The sequence below is a fragment of the Culex pipiens genome, chromosome 3, assembly GCF_016801865.2.
Source record: "Culex pipiens pallens isolate TS chromosome 3, TS_CPP_V2, whole genome shotgun sequence".
In the NCBI taxonomy this organism is placed as follows: Eukaryota; Metazoa; Arthropoda; class Insecta; order Diptera; family Culicidae; genus Culex; species Culex pipiens.
The window spans coordinates 121,747,578-121,753,718 of record NC_068939.1 but is presented as its reverse complement, the minus strand read 5'-3'; positions in this window follow the sequence as shown (position 1 = coordinate 121,753,718).

Sequence of the window (6,141 nt, the reverse complement as noted above, 5' to 3'; positions counted from 1 at the left end):
AAAAAGTCAAATTGTGTTTCGAAAATAGCATCAACTATTGACTACCTGTCAAAAAAAAAAAAAAAGGATTACGGCCAACTCTCTACGTTCTTGCAAATCGACTTTCAATTGTATTTTGTGTTTTCAGTTTAAAAGTCCAAGGCCAAGCTATGATTTTTGAAAATATTTGATTAATTGCACTGTTTCCATATTATAACGAGGTATTTTTTTTCTGAAAAATTTGCCTCGTTAATTTCTTAAATAAATATTTTCAAATAACTGAGAAATTTTTCTACAATTTTCCGAAATTTCTGAATCATACAATCATACAAAGTCTTATACCTACAATTTTGCCCAAGACACAAAATCGATCGGAAAATTCATTCTCAAAATACGGATTTTCGAATATTTTCATAGCACTTTTGTATGGACAGGTTCCATCTTTGTATGGAGACTCGTATTAAGAACCCATCGAGTTTGAATGGCTCATTTCAAATTGAGAAATCGATGGACAATGTTTCATTCAAATCGAAAAATCCAAATTCCAAAATCGCTAAAGAATTGCGAAACGGTAGAGAACTGCTCAAGGGCAATTCGACTTTGTTTGTTTCCCTTCACACATTGTACATTGACGATACGTCCATTTAAAATCTTGGAACCTAACAATCAATGCTCCACAATTGTAGGGGAGCTGGGGGTAAGACGGCCACCCTAAGGGAGGAGTCTAATACAATTTACACAACAGATTATTTTGATCTCAAATTACGTACATATTGTTCTACCAGTAGTCCATTATAGAAATGACAAAAATTAGTTGGTCTAAAAACCAATTTTCAATACTTTTCAGCAATTTAAAAAAAAATTGAAATCGTATATATATGAAATACGCGGGGTAAGACGGCCACCCATGAGGGGGAAAGACGGTCAGTGCTATAAATTAACTTGATAACTTTGCTAAATCCACCCAAATACCTACATGGTTAGTTGAACAGACTTCTCTGAACATCATAACTATTTTGGTTGAAAAAATCAAGTTTCAAATGTGAAGAAAAATGCTATTTAAAAAAATCATATTTTGGCTCAGTGAATTTCATATCATTGCGACCACATTTTATGAAAAACTGTGAATTTTTACTACAAAACAAACACAATTTGATGCAAAATAATTAGTTTGTGTATTTCGATTAGAATAAGTAAATCAAAACTATGTAAACAATATTAAATTAGCAATTTTTATGAAAAGTTTGATAGGATTTCATACTATTCAATGAGTTTTGCTATATCACAGTGAAGAATGTTGTGTTAACCATTTTGATTAAAAATTGATAGTTTTATTGAAAATGCTTTTCCTTATCTACAAATATGTCTTAATAGTCAAAAAACCGTCAAAAATATAACCTATATCAAATAAAATTTACAAATTACGGGTGGCCGTCTTACCCCCGGAGGAGGTGGCCGTCTTGCCCCCAAAATTTTTTTTTAAACATTTTTTGCAAATAGCTCATCGCATTTTTTAAACTTTTCCGAGGGACATAATCTAGGGAAAACTTCAATTTAACATGAAAAAATATTTGAAGACAGGAAAACATATTGTTATCTAACAAAAATGCCTAAGTTGTAATTCAAGAAAATTACATCCAGTTTCAAGTTCAAAAATTATTTGTTTATTTTGAGCTATTTTTATACTATTTCAAACAATATGTTTGGCAAAGGTGGCTCCATATGCATTATTTAGCATGAGGAACAGTATTGCATTTTAGTAATATTCATTAGTATATTTATTAAAACAGTGGGGTGGCTGTCTTACCCCGCCTGGCCGTCTTACCCCCAGCTCCCCTATCATCATTTGGGAAATCTTTTTTTTTGCGATCTAGACTAGGATCTAGACAACTACAGTTTAGACTCGATTATACGATGTTCTCGCAGAGAGTTTAATTCGGATAATCAAGTCTTCGGGTAGTCGAATCACGAAAAAATTAACATTTAAAAATCATGACCCTCGACATTTTCAGCACTGCTCAGGAAAATGTTCGTTATAAATATTGAAATATATCAACGGTAGCAGGACTTTTTCTTGAAATTGCAACCCTGCAAAAGCAGACACGTGCCTGTTTTATTGCAAAAAAAAAAACTAAAACCCCTGCACGTCACCACCCACCACGGGAGGCGGTGGGCGTCTAAAATTGTGATAAACTCCCGCGGAACGCGCTTTGGGGGTAATGAATAATGTAGCTATCAATTAAGGTGAAAGTCAGCAGCAGCAGCAGCACTTTTCGTGTGCAACCGGTAGACGCGCGGCGGCACTCAGCAAAAGTTTCCCGAAAGCCAGCGCTGGCAAGACAAAGGACCACGTTGCCACGGTTTGGTACGGTGTGGCGGCCATGGCAGATAGTCGTAGACTTTCGCACCCAACTCGCGATGCGATATGGGTCAGCCAGCTGTGGCGAAAAACAACGAAACTCTAGACGCGAACCAACCGAAAAAAAAATGGCTCATATGTAGCAGCAGCAGCAGCAACTAGAAAGAAAATCGCTCATACATTTTCATAGCCGCAAGGGGCTTGTACGTGTGCAGCAGTGTAGTCGAAGCCCGGGGCCACCCCCGCAACGCAACGCAGCAGTACGAGCAGCAGGTAGCGGTTCAACAACTCCTCTGGAATAAGTCGGGGTCTTCTTGGTATAGTTCGTAGATTGATCAGCTAAAGCTGGTCATTGGCCCGGATAACCCGAATTAAGACACCTCGAGGAAAACGGTGCGACCTCGGTGGCAGGTTCTCGCGAACCTGTCGGAATAATAGCTGCGGGGGACCGCGTTCATGCCAGGTGATGTTATATTTGGACATGAAGCGCCGTTAGCAGCTTAGTCCGACTGGGAATGGTTCAACACAACATGATGAGCCGTGGCCAGGTTGTTTCTTTATTCACTCGTAAAATCTACACTAAGGAGAAACGGGACGTCATTCCCTACAAAACAAGAAGGCAACATAGAGAATGAAAATATTCAAAAATGAAACGTGACACAATCTGCCTACACTTGGCCAAAAAAAGCATCAACTCAATTTGAACTTTGAAGCGGGCGCCTTATCAAAACCCCTTGCAAAATCGCAAGAGTTCAGGTCGAAAACCAAGACTAAGACGTGCACCAAAACACACTGCGACCAGGTGGTAGACCTTGTGTGTGTGTGTTTATTTTTTTTTCTTTTCCGATTAGTTTTTGCTGTTGTTTCCCCTCCAATGCAGCACGAAACAATGAAGCCTTGATAAGCCTGCTAGGCTTGAATTTCATGGCGAATTCCTGCCAATAGAGTCGACCTACCACCGTTTCGTTGACGATTGGAATGCTAAAAGTTACTACGATATGTACTCTATTGACACACAGAAATAGAGACTCATAAAAAATAAAGCCGGTTACCAGATTTATTTTGTTGTTGTTGCATTCGTGAAAAGTTCGCACCGCTGCACGCATATCAGTGTAGTTGCACTGAAGAAATCAGCTGGCTCTTATCGTGGCCACGGAGCTTCCACCGTCAGTTCTTTTTTAAACTTGGGGAGCGTTTTATTGAGGAAGAAATAAAAATAAATGAATGAAAAGCTTGCGCTCGAGCTTCGGTATCAGTGCGAACGATTGTTTGTTTGTTTGACAGGGACAATCTGCAGTCAATTGACGGTAAATGTCAATATTTAATGTACTTGAACTGAATTGTTTGGAAGCGAAGATTTTACAACAATGCATTTTGGTGATTTTTTATGAACATTTTTTGTTTTGTTGAGTTTTAAATTAAAAAATAATTTCCTAAAGGATGCATGAAAGCGAACGTTTTTTTGTAATACCAAAAATAAAAAAAAAACTGGCAGCTCTATCTTGTGTTATATATAACAAAACTCTAATAGATTTTAAAAGCCAAATGTCGTGGATTTGATGAAAATTACTTACGGATTTGTTAAACTATTATAATTATTATAAGACATGTATTTGGTGCAACCGTGGTGTAAGAGGTAAGCGTGATTGCCTCTCACCCAGTCGGCCTGGGTTCGATCCCAGACGGTCCCGGTGGCATTTTTCGAGACGAGAATTATCTGATCACGCACGCCTTCCGTCGGACGGGAAGTAAATGTTGGCCCGGACTAACCTAGAGGTTAGATCGTTAGCTCAGTCCAGGTGTAGGAGTCGTCTCCCTGGGTCCTGTCTCGGTGGAGTCGCTTGTAGGCAGTTGGACTAACAATCCAAAGGCCGTCAGCTCGAATTCCGGGGTGGATGGAAGCTAAGGTGTAAAAAGAGGTTTGCAATTGCCTCAACAATCAAGCCTGCGGACACCTAGTTTCGAGTAGGAATCTCGAACGCCAAGGCAATGCTGTAGAGCGAATAATTTGATTTTTTTGATTTGGTGCAACTTAACTTGATGATCTGGCAACTCTGTTTTTAAACTTGAAAATCTAATCTGATGAAACATAAACTTTGAAGATCTGGTCACCCTATCATGAAATATCGCTACTAGAGCTATTAAATAAACTTTTCCAAGCACGGATGCGATAAATTTAAATAAAAATGATTTTTCTAGACGCCTTACTGTGAATTGTCATACACTCAACCCCCGGTGGTTGGTCACTTTTTCGTTTGACACTTTTTTAGTTTGTACCCCGTTTGTTGGTCAAAGTCAAACTAAAAAGTGACGAACTGTCATTTTTTACACGACGCTCACGCACACTATCAAAACAAACGTTAAGTAGTGTGTGTGAACTCCGTGTAAAAGGGGTGTCAAACTAAAACGTGACCCCGTTCGTTTGACAACAGTTGGTGTTGGTGGCAAACCATCGGGGTTTGAGTGCATTGTCTTAGATATTATGAAGAAAACTTTTTCGATGAATCAAGACTTTCGGAGATCTGTCACCATTTTTCATTTTCACTTTTTTTTAACATGTTAGGTTCATTGTCCATACGTTTGGCCATATTTTATTTGAAGTTTTTGTGCCACCCTTAATCATATTGTCGAATAATGAGAGAGCAAAAAATAATTTATTTGAAAAAAAAACATTTGCAATTTATACACTGTATAAAGTTTATTTTTCCATTTTTCATCAAAAGAGATACTGGAGCAATTCCCTGGGCCTTGTAAAGTCAAGGGGCATGATTTGATCCTAGTGCATTAGTTAAAATTTGGGTATACATTCTTTTATATAAGCACTATGGACACCACTTCATGCTACGAGAACTCGCTTTGCCGCAGCCCCAGGGCTTAAGCGATGACCGATAAGCTGTCTTCGTGAACTAGGTAGTTCTCCGATAGTGAAAATATCACAATTGCACAAGACACCGCTGCTTCTGTTACTTTTTCACTATCACAATGTGGGATTTAGGTTGGGACTTCAGGATAGCACAATTGATTTGTTGCTTAGCATTAGCATTTAAAATAAATCTGTATCTTTTCCAAATCTATTTGATGTTAAAGTTAGTTGCAATTGTTAAGTAAGCGTAATGCTGTCAATAAACTTTGATTGATGTAGAATACTAGGCATTCTTTTTTGTCAAATTGTCTCGATCAATCAATAATGTAATGATATCGAACAAAATTCGTTAATCTGTTGAACTAACGGTTTTCGGATTATGGTTGTATCGAACATAGTTGCGAATCGAGGAACTACGAATCTTTTGACGTAAATGACCATTTCTTTGTAAAATCGCGATTCTATGCTATTTGTATATCAGTTCATAAATTTTTATTGTTTTTGATAGAAGTAGTACTACAACAGTTAAAGGAATGGTTAGTTTTGAACATTAAGTTTAGAGGATTTTAGATCAAAGTTTAGGTTTTCAATCCAAAGTAGTTAGCAAATGAATATTTGGACTTAAATGAATAATTGAATACGTTGGTCTTATGAATAACACACAACTGTGCATTTATTCTAGGGTCAGATCCATACAGCGTCAGTGTTTATTTGGTCGAAGTGTACTAATTCATTGGCAGATCTGATTCTAGTTGTAATGTACGACAAGACTACTCACGGACGTGACAGGACGAGGGCCCAGTTTAGAGGTTTCAATATCAACGATGTGCGGCTGGACCACCCCCCCCCCCAAAAAAAAAAAAAAAAAAAAAAAACGAGAAAAAACACAAAAAGAGTTCTAAAAATTCTGCCATTTTTCGTTTGGGACCATCCACAAACC